Raw genomic sequence first — 13,729 nt, forward strand, 5'->3', positions numbered from 1 at the left:
CCATTGGAGGGTGAACCAACGGCAAAAGGAAGACCTTTCTCTCTGTCTCTCTCTCTCTCACTGTCCACTCTGCCTGTCAAAAAAAAAAAAAATTTTAAAAATTGTAGCCTTTAAAAAAAAAAACCAGATTGATTTATTTATTCGAAAGGCAGAATGATGAGGGAGAGATGGAGATCTTCTATCACTGGTTCACTCGCTGAATGGCCATGCAGCCAGATCTGGGCCAAAGCCAGCATCCCCAGAACTCTATCCAGGTCTCCCACATGGGTGGCAGGGACCCAAGTACTTGGGCCATTTTTTGCTGCTTTCCCAGGTGTGCTGGCAGGGAGCTGGATCAGAAGCAGAGCTATTAGGACTCAAATCAATAATCGGATATGGGATGGCAGCATCGCAAGTGGTGGTTTAACCCAGTGTGCCACAGCATGAGTTTGGTATCTAGGGGAGTCCTGAGCCCTATCACCCACAGATTCTGAGGGACAACCGTGTTTCCACCTGCCAGGCCCCTCTGCCCTTGTCTGAGTAACCAGCCCTCCTCCCTAACCTGCCTGCTGCTCTTTAGAGCCCCTAGAGCTGGAGGGCTCCCAGAACTCATTATCCCATCAAAACCCATCTGCCTGAAGTTCATTCCAACAACAGGAGTGTGATTTCTGCTAATCTGAGCTGTTCGGCTAAGGGCAATCAGAAAGCATCTTCATCTACTTCAAGAAATCTACTCCTGTCTGAAGACTCATTTTCCATTTCAAAAACAATGCTGGGGGCCAGCACTGCGGGGTAGTGCGTAAAGCCACAGAGCACAGGATCCCATATGGGTGCCGGTTCGAGTCCTGGCTGCTCCAGCTTTCTGCTATGGCCTGGGAAGGCAGTGGAGGATGGCCCAAGTCCTTGGGCCCCTGCCCCGACGTGAGAGACCCGGAAGAAGCTCCTGGCTCCTGGCTTCAGATCGGCTCAACTCCAGCTGTTGCGGCCAATTGGGAAGTGAACCAGCGGATGGAAGACCTCTCTCTCTCTCTGCCTCTTCTCTCTCTGTGTAACTCTGACTTTCAGATAAATACATAAAGCTTTAAATTAAAAAAAAAAGCCCATAAAATCCACTTCACAGTCTCTCCATCATCTTCCCTCTGTAATTTTCGCCAGCACTTGGGCCAACCCCGCACAGCCCCACACCTCCCAGGACCAAGCAGGGCCCCCTGGCCTGTCTTCTCCATCTCACCCTGCTCCAGCATCACCTTCACCCCATGTGGGCTTAAGCTTGAGTTGTATATAAGACCATCCCCACTGGAGGGCAGCCTGTGCCGTGGGCCTGCCCCACTCCCCTCCCTCCTACCCCAGACCATGACACTGAGATGATCCTGACCCCACCATCTGCTCTGTAAGTGCCCAAGACCCAGGCTTGGCCAATAAGAGGACGGCATCTCCTGGTCACTGTGATTGGTCCAGGAGTGCAGGTGTGGTCCAAACCAGCCAATCAAAGTCTTGGAACAGTAATTGGCCCAGGAGTAAAGGTGTGGAATTCAGGGCCATGCTGATTCGCTCCCAGCTCTTTTACTACAATATCAGAAACAGCAACAGGAGCACACAGTTTCAGGCCTGGAAGGGTCTAAGTCAGGAGCAGTTTTATCACTAGTTGTGTTTCAAATGTTTTGGAAAAAAAAAAAAAAAAACCACATTCAACACACACACACATTCAAGAGTTGGTGAGAGAAAAAGGGGATTTCTGATGCCTTTGTTTGAGCTGATCTCCTGGGTCTAGTCTTGACACACAACACCCCCAGTATCTCCGTCACAAATGCAAGTGAAATCCTTGCTCCTTCCTTCCTAGGCCGGGTTGAGTTGGGTTTGTGTCACTCGCAACCTAATACAGCAACAATACGGGCCTGACTCCTCCATTCCTCTCTCCCTCCCAATGCCACATTGCCCGAATCAGCTGTCCCGTCAGCCCTGCTTCCAGGCAAGTGGAGATGCTGCAAAAGACAGCAGTGGGACCCATGGAGCTCACTGAGGCCTTGGGCTGACATCAATGGTGGCTCCCCCATCTTTATCCACTTCCTGAGTGCAATGATCTTCTCATTCAATTTTTTTCCCCCTAAGATTTCTTTATTTTGAAAGTTGCAATTACAGAAACAGGCAGAGATACACAGGAAGAGATCTTCCATTCACTGGTTCATCCCCAGATGCCCACAACAGCCAGTACTGGGCCAGTCCCAAGGCAGGAGCCAGGAACTCCACCTGGGTCTCCCATGTGGGTGGCAGGGCCCCGAACAGTTAGGCCATCTTCCATTGCCTTTCCAAGGCCATTAGCAGGGAGCTGGATCAGAACTGGAGCAGCCGGGACATGAACCAGTGCCCGTATGCAACGCCATTGTTAGAGGTGGCAGCTCTACCTGCTACGGCACAATGCTGGCCCCTCAAACTTTTTTTTTTTTAATGGAGATCCATTGCATGCCAGTTTTTGTACCAGCAGTGAGGACTTAAGTGAACTAGAGACTTCAGATCTCTGTTTTTATGGGATGCATCCACTCAAGGAATGGGAGGATCAGAAATAAACAAAATAGCCAATAAGGAAACAAGACATTTCAGACAGTGATGGGTGCTGTGAAAAAATGATGCAGTGCTGCAAGCAGGCACAAAGGCCCTGAGGTAAGGACAAGATGGGTGGGTCCAGGAAACACACAGTGCCACACACAAGCCCAGCGCCCTTGATGATGGGTGAATGGGCGAACACCAGGCAACATTAATCACATTTACATGTGTAAACACTTGGCCCAGAAATTTGCACACGACACCTACTCAGTGGCATCTAAACACTCCCTGGCTTCTTGCCTTCAAAACATGGTTGCACAGGGGACCATGCAGGTGGGCAGAGGCAAAGCCGCAGGGCTGGAACACAAGGGCTAAACATTGGCCTTCACTCTAGCCATCGCTAGTCCGAATGCTACTGTGGAAACCGCATTTTGGTCACGGTGTGGACAATAGGTTTTCAGCCATGAGATCCACCGAGACGCCACCTGCAATAGTGAGGTGGAAGGGGACAGCCACTCCGGCTAGGATAGCAGCTGCAGTACCATGGACCTAGAGAGGAATGAGCGGACAGCGATGGACTTTGGAATCAAAGCTCACTGCACTCGCTGGCCGACTAGTTAAGTTACAGGGTCCCACTTTTTGCTGCAACCATAATCTCACTTTCATATCTGCATCTCTGGCCTGAGGGTTCCCCCCGCCCCCACCAAGAATCTCAGAGGTCAAGCTACCTGCTGGCCTGCAGCAAGTGGAATGGTCTGAAGAATGAAAACCACAGAGCACCCGCATTAGCAGCCCTGAATCAAGCCCTCAAGACTTGGTGCCGAAGCACCGCTCCCCTGGCCCCAGGCTTGCAGAATTCTGATGCCCGTGGGGGTGTTTCCCTGAGTTGCTGGTGACATGGGGCCCAGGTGCTTCGGTCACCTTCCCTTCCTCCCTCCCAGGACCCTCCAGGAAGACAGGCAGGAAGCACCCCGCCCCCTGGGGGCACGGGGAGGCACAAAGCCAGCCCTAAGGGCCCCTCCTTCTCCACCTGCAGAGAGAAACCAGGGTGCTGGATTCTGTAGGTGCCAATAGGTGTCACCTACTAAAAACTTTCCCTTCTCTGTGCTAAACCTACAGGTTCAGTAGGAATCACACCTGGGTCTCGGGCAAGGTCTCCACATTGCCCCCTTCCGCTGTCACTACCCTCCCCCCACACACAACTTCCCCAGGGGATGGGACTGAAGGAGGCCACACTGAACACAGGCACGCACCACACTGGCTGGGTTAGGGTCTTAGGGGCTTTCTGCAGAAGACAAGAGAGACTCCAAGGACAGGAAGAAGAGCAGGTACTGAGCGTGGAAGGGGTGGGGTCGACATTGTTGCGCTGCAGATTAATCTGCGGCTGGCATCCCATATGGGCACTGGTTCGAGTCCCAGCTGCTCCACTTCCTATCCAGCTCCCTACTAATATGCCTAGGAAAGTAACAGAAGATGGCCCAAATCCTTGGGCCCCTGCACCCATGTGGGAGACCCAGATGAAATTCTTGGCTGCTGGCTATGGTCTGGCCCAGCTGTGGCCACTGTGGCCATTTGAGGAGTGAACCAGCAGATGAAAGACCTTTCTCTCTCTTTCTCTCTTTGCCTCCACCTCTCTCCTTCTCTGTAATTCTGCCTTTCAAATAAATAATTTTTTTTTTTTTGACAGGCAGAGTGGACAGTGAGAGAGAGACAGAGAAAAAGGTCTTCCTTTTGCCGTTGGTTCACCCTCCAATGACCGCCACGGCTGGAGCGCTGCAGCCGGCGCACCGCGCTGATCCGATGGCAGGAGCCAGGTGCTTATCCTGGTCTCCCATGGGGTGCAGGGCCCAAGGACTTGGGCCATCCTCCACTGCACTCCCTGGCCAGAGAGCTGGCCTGGAAGAGGGGCAACCGGGACAGGATCGGTGCCCCGACCGGGACTAGAACCCGGTGTGCCGGCGCCGCAAGGCGGAGGATTAGCCTAGTGAGCCGCGGCGCCGGCTAAATAAATAAATTAAAAAAAAAAAAAAATGTGAAAGTGATGATGCCTCCCGGAGATGGATTCTGGTTGATTCTCCCCTTTCTCTTGGACAACACCTTTCAGGTGATGTAAAATGTGCACAAAGCCTCCAAGACTCTCCCTGCACCTGACAGTGGAGAAAGCTGGCAGGCACCACTCAACCACAGGATGAACCAGCTCCTGCGGTAATGTAATCGGTGGGAGGCCGGTTGGCTGCCTCCTGGTAGGACGTGCCTGGCTCCGCCTTTCTGGGAGTCTGTCTGCTCTAATCCTGAGGCCACACGGACAAGCCCACGGTCAAGGACTCCCTGCAAAACGTCGGGTGCATACCCTTCAAAAACATCTACGTCACGGGTAGCATTTGGCCTCGCAGTTAAGACACTGGCTATAATGCCTGGGCTCACTATGACTCCAGCTTCCCACAGCTCAAATCCATGGGTTCCTGACCTCCCCAAGGCAGACCAAACAGACTTCCTGCTCTCAGCTTTCGGCTTTTGCATGGCCCAGGCCTGGCAACTGTGGGTTTCGGGGGAGTGAATCAGAAGATGGCTTCTCTCCCCTTCTGTCTGTCTGTCTGTCTCTGCCTCTCAAATAAATAAATAAAATAAAAATGCTGCATGTCTAAGCCATAAAAGCCAAGTAAAAATCGAGGAATTATTAAAGGTGACTAAATAACCCAAGGTGTCACTTACATAAAGGATATTAGTGGAACAACAGGGGAACGCGATGCTGCTGAGACAGCAGCACTGTGTCAATGTAGGTTTCCTGTTAGTAAACTGGCGCAGGCGCAGTCTCTTATCTGTGGCGCGATCTACATCCTATGCCCGGGTACCCGCCGCCATTACTGACATCCTATGCCCCGGTACCCGCCGCCATTACTGACATCCTATGCCCCGGTACCCGCCGCCATTACTGACATCCTATGCCCCGGTATCCGCCGCCATTACTGACATTCTATGCCCCGGTACCCGCGCCATTACTGAAAGCCAGGTAGCCACATGGCCCAAACTACCTGTGCCAAGCTCCACCCCCAACCTAATGGGATTGGCTAATTGCTACCTCACTGCCCACCCCCTGAAAAACTATATTAGACCCCATCCCAGACAACGGGTCTCTTTTTCCTTCGCAGCCCCTTCACTCCGGTCTGTTGAGTGTTCCCCAATAAACCCTTTCCCTTACTCCGGTGTTCGGTGTGGTTTGCGACAGCTAATATTAATATATAACATTTCCTGTGTGTGTGTGTTTTTTTTAATTATTTATTTATTTGTTTGTTTGAAAGGCAGAGCAACAGAGAGTGCAAGAGACAGAGAGAGAGGTCTTCCATCTGCTGGTTCACTCCCTAGATGCCCACCACAGCTGGGGCTGGGCCAGGCTGAAGCCAGAAGCCAGGAGCTCCATTCAGGTCTCCCACATGGGTGGCAGGGACCCAAACACCCTCCAGCCTCTGCTTTCCCAGGCGCATTAGCAGTGAGCTGGATAGGAAACAGAGCAGCCAGGATGGGAACCAGCACTCTGATATGGAAGACTGGCCTCAGACACAGCCTCTTAGCCCACTGCTAACATCAGCCACATCTCCTGCTTGGGTCACTAGACTGTGGTTAATTTTTAGCAAATACAGACTGAAGTATTCAGGCGGCAAGACACATCCATCCAGGGGAGACGAATCAGGGAACTCTGCCTAATGGTCCCCCACCCCCACCCCCGCACTGCTTTTAAAAGCCTCAAATTATTTCAAAGTAAAAAGTTTAAAAGGAAAATGAATGTTAACTTTAGAATCAGAAAAAAAAAAAAAATAGCGTGTGGGGGGTGGGGAGAAAAGCTTCCCAGGCATCCGACTTCTGCCTCAGGGAAGTAACCAACAGCCAGGGAACAACAAAGGGACAAAAGCAGGGAGCCGCCCCCCTCTCCTGAGCGCTGCTGAAAGATAACTGCTGATAAGGCCTCGGGCCCCCCAGGTAGCTGGGAGGGACCCCTCTGCCAGGGCTCAGCCAGACAGAAGCCAGAGCAGCGCCTGTTTCTGCTGCGCCCACCCCGGCTAGGCGCAGCCCCTCTCGGCAGGGTGCCCACCAGAGGGAGGGCGCGGCTGCAGCCCCTACCCGGAGAGGCCAGGAGGTCACAGAGGCTCCTTTAGATGTATATGGGCCTCCTGTTTGGATCCGTTCAGGAAACTGAACAAAATTGCAAACGATTCTTGGGTTTGTTTTGTTTTTTAAATGTATTTATTTGAAAGAGAAAAGAGATAGAGCCCTCCAATGGTGCGCTTCTCTAATAAGGACTCCAACAGCCAGGGCTGGGCCAGGCTGAAGCCGGGAGCCCAGAACTGGATCCCAGGGGCCCACGTGGATGGCAAGGACATCCCAGGGTTCCCATTACCCGGAAAGCAGAACGGGGGAAGGGGGGGGGGGTGTGTGGAGCAGGGACGGGAACCCAAGCACAGCCACACAGGATGCGTGAACAGAAAAAGGCAACCTGCAAACGGCAACTCCAGTCTCCCAAAGGCCAGGGCCCTTCATCACCAGCCTCTGGGGAATGCTCACGGCGCCGGTGGAGCTTTGAGCCCAGCTCCTTGTAGGGCAAAAGACCAAGGGAGACCAAATTCTCCGCATGCCAGCCATGGCTTCGCAGGGTTGACCAGCTGCCCCACGAAACCCCGTGCAGTGGCGGTTCGGTGCGTGGTCCACTTTCTAGCCGTGGCCAGAGTTGGGCATCTCGGGGCCCCTGGACGCACCGACTCCCGCTGTCCCTGCAGAAGGGCTCCACTGAAAGCCGGGCAGGAATGCGGTCCCGGGGCTGGCGCGGAGGCACACTGCCCCCGCGCGGTCGCTCCTCCTCCCCCGAGGCGCGGCAGCTCCGCCACACCGACTGCCCGCCCGCCTCGCAGCTGGGGATGGGTGGCGGAGAACGTTCGAGTCCGGTGCAGTCGGCTTCGGAAGCGTGCGTGACAAGATCACTGCAAAGATCGCATGCAGTAATGCTCGCACCCTCCACACCTGCTCTTGACCTCACCAGGGATCTGGGGGTGCACAGAGGAAGCTCCCCGTCCCCCGCGGGGTCACCACCCGGCAGCCTCCCTCGCGCGTGGTCAGCAATCCTCCGCCTTGTTCTGTACCCAGTGGGAAGTCAGTGACACCCTCGCCCAGACACAGGGCCTTGTGCGGGTGACAAAGCTGGGTGGGCTCTGCTCTTCCCCCTGCAGGCAAATAAGTCAGCTCCATCGGTGTCTGGGTGACATTGCAGGGTCCGCATTGGCAGGAAGCTGGCACTGGCAAGGGGAGAAAATGACACCTGTCGGGTGCCTGTCACCAGGCAGGGACTAGCTCACCAGGACCTCAAGGGCTGCTTCCTGTTACAGAAAAGAAACGAAGTCTAAGAAATTCAGTGGGGTTTCAAGCTCACAGGTGCCTAACTCTAAACCCTATGTTTGTTTGTTTGTTTCACAGCATCCTGTAAAATCGTAAGTTTCAGAGAGAGAATTTGCAGTGTCATAGAAGTGAGAGACTTTCCAGGAGGAGAGAAACAGGAGGATGGTGGAGTAGCTTGTGCACGGGGGTATGTGTTCGCTAGAAGCACTTGGGGCCATGCCCAAACCCCCACTTCCTGCACATCACCTGCGTCTCTGCTTAGTTATCTGGGTCCCCAGAAGCATCGGCCAGATCCATGCTGACCAAAGAACAGCCTGCCATCCAGGCAGGCCGAGCTGCTTCTCCGTCAGCCGGACAGCTCCTTCCAGAAACGTCCTTAAAGATGCAAAGCAACAGGGGGCGCTCTTGCACTGTTGGTGCAAGTACAAAACGCCACAGCCACTTTGCCATCACCGCGTCCTCAAAAGTGAAACGCACATCTGGCTTAGTGGTTAAGACGCTAGTGAAGACTTCTGTGTCCCGGATTCGAGTCCTGGCTCCAGCGCCCAATTCTAGCTTCTTGATGAGGCCGGCCCTTGGAAAACACAGGTGATGGCTCAAGTACCTGGGTCCCTGCCACTCACGTGGAAGACCAGGAGTGGGTGCTCTGCTCTACGTGTAGTCCAAGCAGTTGCAGGCATTTGGGGTGAACCTTCCCACCTTCTCTCCCTCTTTTAACTTTTTATCACTGGTCCATGCAAAGGCATGCGTGCACTGCAAAGTAACTGGTGTGAAAGAAGCCACACCAGGAAGAAGACACGCGGTATGAGCTCCACGTGTTGCTCAGAAAAGCCCGAGAATCTGCAGGGACGGAATCCGATCAGTGATCACCTGATTCTGGGAGGGGGCAGAGAGGAAAGAGCCCAAGGGGACCTGGGAGGGGTGGAGGTGATCGATATTTGTGGTCATTGTGATTGACAGTGGTGATCGTTTCAAAATGTGCCAAATTATCTGTTTTAAATAGGTACCAGCTTCTTACATGCCCCTGAAACTTTAGTAGGGCTATTTTCAAAATGATAGATCCTGGGCCAACCCCCACCCCCACCCCCAGTTCCAGCAGTCAGGAGCAGAGCTTGCAAATCTGCATTTGTTTTCCTAATGATTCCTGGCCAGGTTTGGAGCTCAGTGGTTCAGCTGGACCACAGGGCAGCATCCAAAGCACACACCTAAGCGCTGTGCTTTCCACTCGGGCATTGTCAAAAATATCTGGGGTCCGCTGGTGCCGTGGCTCACTTGGCTAATCCTCTGCCTGCGGCGCCAGCACACCGGGTTCTAGTCCCGGTTGGGGCACCGGATTCTGTCCCGGTTGCTCCTCTTCCAGTCCAGGTCTCTGCTGTGGCCCGGGAGTGCAGTGGAGGATGGCCCAGATCCTTGGGCCCTGCACCCCATGGGAGACCAGGAGAAGCACCTGGCTCCTGGCTTCGGATCAGTGCAGCGCCGGCCGCAGCAGCCATGTGGGGGGTGAACCAACAGAAAAGGAAGACCTTTCTCTCTGTCTCTCTCTCTCTCACTGTCTAACTCTGCCTGTCAAAAAAAAAAATCTGGGGTCAACTGCCCTGCGGCCCCAGTAGTCAACGCCAGGCAATGGAAACACCAGAGAAAAGCTGGCCCCTCCAAAGCATCCTATCCCCAACTCCCCACGCCACACCAGGAAGCATGTGGTGTAAGTACAGTGACACCTGTGTTCCCACCCAGAAGGCTGTCCGCAAAACTCCCCCACGTAGCAGTTCTCCACCAGAGCAGGCTTCCTCGTCTTCAGCACGTGTCTTGGTCAGCGACAGACACTGCCACCACCACCACTCACTGCACACTGGAACATCTTTCCTGGTCTCCCCGTGGGACCCCGGCGGTGGTGACTTCATGTTGCCGGCAGTGCGCCTGTCGGCCACCAGGGGGAGATGTGGCCGGCACAGACAGAGCCTCCGCAGCTGCTGCACATGTGTTCTTGCAAGAGTGGTGGGGAAGGCATTGCCCTGTGCAAAGACCGGCGCTGCGGCGGCTCGGGTCTCGGTTCTAAACTCAAACGTGCTGCTTCCCGGCTCTGAGCTTGGCTTTGCTCATCTTGACACGTAACACAAAGAGATCTCGGTGGATTTCAACAGCACCCAACAGCCTCGTTTTAAAGACTTCACCTCCAAACACTCGTCCTCCGCTCTGAGGGGCGGGGGGTTAGGGCTTCAGTACATGAAATCCGGCAGGGCTGAAGGAACATAACTCAGGCTGCAGCACTGGGGGAAAGCTGGCCAGGGAAAGATCAGCAAGAGAAGAGAGTGCACATTTCCCCAGTTAGGTGAGCTGCAGGGCAGGGCGGGACACTTGGCGTGGCTCTGCATTTCCAGGGAAAGGTCTATGACCCCCTAGTAATGGGATCAGCAAACAGTGCACAGTCCACTGGGGCGTCAGCCTGGATTGGGGTGCCAGCAGTTCGTAGAGGCCACCTGGACACCCTGAAGCTCCTCACATTTCCAGTCCAAGAAGGGGAGGACACCAGTGATGGCCTGGGAGACTGAGCTGGGAGGGGCAGGAACCTCCTGCTGGGAGGGACGAGTCCACTGCTGAGGACCATTTTTGGGAATCCTGGACTGTGTGCCAGGTGGGAAGGCCCTGGAGACCACGATGACCTGTCTCTAAGCCGAGTCACAACCCCTGTGGTTGCACTTTCTGTTGCTTTCCATTAGAGACCTCGTGATGCTCGGTGAAGGTATTTTTTTTAAAGGATTCATCTATCTTTTTGACAGAGAAATCCTCCATCTGCTGGTTTGCTCTTCAAATGGCCGCAACAGCCAGGGCTGGGCCAGATCAAAACGAGGAGTCCAGAACCCCATCCGGGTCTCCCACGTGGGTGGCAGGGGTCCAAGCTCTTGGGCCATCATCTGCTGCCTTCCCAAGAGCATTAGTGGGAAGCCGGATCCAAAGCAGAGCAGCTGGGGCCTGAACTGGTGCTCGGATATGGGGTGCCAGTGTCGCAAGCAGCAGCCGCTGGGTGCAAGTACTTGACAAGTAAGAATGACGGCCGAGGTTGTCAGTGCCCCAAGCTCTTGGCAGGCAGTCAGGTGGAGACTGGGTGACAAGTGGGGTCCCACTGGGGACGATGTCCTCTCCCTCTTTGCCCAGCTGCCATGTTGCTTGCTCTATATGGAAATGCTAAAGGCACACAAGTTCAGTCCACTGGCAGGGCCTGGCCTCCCAGCACCTGCAGCCAATGCAGACAAGTAGGACTGGGAGTAGGTGGGAAAAACCCAACAGGCAGCACCAATGGAATGAGCTGTGGGCGTGCACAGCAAACCGATTGCTCCCCAGTTCTTCCAGGAGGGTGGGGGGTGAGAGGTCTGTGGAGGTTGCTCCCAGTTGACCACCCTCAGAAATGCTCCCAGAAGGGACTTTTCAAAGCCATCCTGACTCTTGAATGGCTTCCAAATGGTTGTCCTGTCTTTCCCAGAACTTTGTAAGTTCAACATCCGTGGTTTGGATCCTATTTGCATTTGCACAAGTGTTTGTACTCTTGTGTATTTTTAAAAGAGGAAGAAATGTTCAACTGTAGATTTCTTGTCCAAACAGATTTGTGGCCCCAATATTTTTAAAACCAGAGCTTGGACTCTGGGCTGATAACCCCTGGTGATTAAGGAAGGTTTGGTTGCTAAAAGGCTGGGTTGCTTCAAATTTTATTTCCCTTAATTCCAGAGTTACTGATAAACATTGCAAACATCCTCTCCTGCTTGAACAACATCCTCAAATATGATGAAATAGAGGGAAAAGAAGAGGAACCATTAAAAGTATCTATCTAGATAGATGGATAGATAGGTAGATAAATAGATAGATATCCTTTTAAACCAGTAGTTCATGGCTTAAAATCACACAATAACAAGCAAGGAGGAACTGAGTAAAAAAAAATGTCAATCCAAATAAGCTGATTTGGTTAACTAGGAATCATCTCTAAAGAATTATGCTGGGGGCTGGCGCTGTGGTGTAACAGGTTAAGCATCCGCCTGTGGCACTGGCATCCCTTATGGGTGCTGGTTCTAGTCCTGGCTGCTCCACTTCCAATCAAGTTTCTTGCTAATGTGTCTGGGAAAGCAGTGGAAGATGGCCCAAGTGCTTGAGCCCCTGCACCCATGTGGGAGACCAGAAGAAGCTCCTGGCTCCTGCCTTCAGCCTGCCCCAGCTCCAGTCATTGTGGTCATCAGTGAGTGAACCAGCAGATCAAAGATCTGTGTGTGTGTGTGTGTGACTTCCTCTCTCTGTGTGTAACTCTACCTCCCAAATAAATAAATAAAATAAAATAAGATTTATTTATTTATTTGGGAGGTAAAGTTATAGACAGTGAGAGGCAGAGAGAGGGAGAGAGGTCTTCTGTCCGCTGGTTTACTCCCTAATTGGCCAAAACAGCCAGAGCTGCCCCGAACTGAAGCCAGGAGCCAGGAGGTTCTTCTGGTCTCCCACATGGGTGCAGGAGCCCAAGGACTTGGGCCATCTTCTACTGCTTTCCCAGGCCATAGCAGAGAGCTAGATTGGAAGAGGAACAGCAAGACTCGAACTGGCGCCCATATGGGATGCCGGCACTACAGGCAGAAGATTAACCTACTGTGCCACAGCACCGGCCCCAATAAATAAATCTTTAAAAACAAATACTTTCTCTGCAAAAGATCCTGTTAAGATGATGAAAAAATGGGGAAAAAACTCAGAAGTCATTTCTGAAAAAAGGACTATCCAATAAAGGACTTATATCCAGAATCTTCTGAGGATCGTTTAAATTCTACCCTCAGACAAGAAAAAATCCTATTAGAAAATGGGCAGAAGACCTGACCAGACGCTTCGCAAAATCGATGGATGAGATCTGCAGAAGATGGATGCGTGGTGGGAAACTCACGGAAGATGTTCATTAGCATCTATTTGAAACCAATGGGAGGCCGGCGCCGCGGCTCAATAGGCTAATCCTCTGCCTGTGGCGCCGGCACCCCAGGTTCTAGTCCTGGTTGGGGTGCCAGATTCTGTCCCAGTTGCTCATCTTCCAGGCCAGCTCTCTGCTGTGGCCCGGGAAGGCAGTAGAGGGTGGTCCAAGTCCTCGGGCCCTGCACCCCATGGGAGACCAGGAGAAGCACCTGGCTCCTGGTTTTGGATCAGCGCAGTGTGCCGGCTGCAGCGCCTGGCCACAGAGGCCATTGGAGGGTGAACCAACAGCAAAAAGGAAGACCTTTCTCTCTGTCTCTCTCTCTCTCTCACTGTCCACTCTGCCTGTAAAAAATAAAAGAAAGAAAGAAAGAAAAGAATCCAATGGGAAGCAACTCTGCAACAGGTCGAAAGGAATCCTCGTGGATTCCTGTGACACTCACTGTGAAGCCCTGCATTGCATCTTCACGCTGTGAGGCAGCCCAAGCCACAGGGAGGGACCCCAGCCAACAGGCCGCATCAGTTCCAGATGAGTGCATAAAGACACCTGCAGGTGACTCCAGCCCCCAGCCCTGGCACTGGCACCCACCCAGCTTTCCCAGCACCTTGAAGCAAACACCGCCCTTCCCACCAAATCCTGCCCAAATTCAGAATCTGCAGGCTCCAGGAGCGTAACAAAATAGCTGCTCCAAGCTGCTAAGCTTGGGACTAATTTGCCGCCAGCAAGAGTAACCACAACAAACGGGCACTCTGCAGTCCCTTCACAATGTCCGGATGGCGCATCAGAGAAATCTGTGACTGAACATCCACTACCGAGTGCAGAGCTGCTCTGTGCTGTGGCTCCTGCCGCTCCCTCCTGCCGGCTGAGTTGAGTGCTTATGAAGAGGCCCTGTGTTGTTTC

Source organism: Lepus europaeus, chromosome 12 (genome assembly GCF_033115175.1).
Source record: "Lepus europaeus isolate LE1 chromosome 12, mLepTim1.pri, whole genome shotgun sequence".
NCBI lineage: Eukaryota > Metazoa > Chordata > Mammalia > Lagomorpha > Leporidae > Lepus > Lepus europaeus.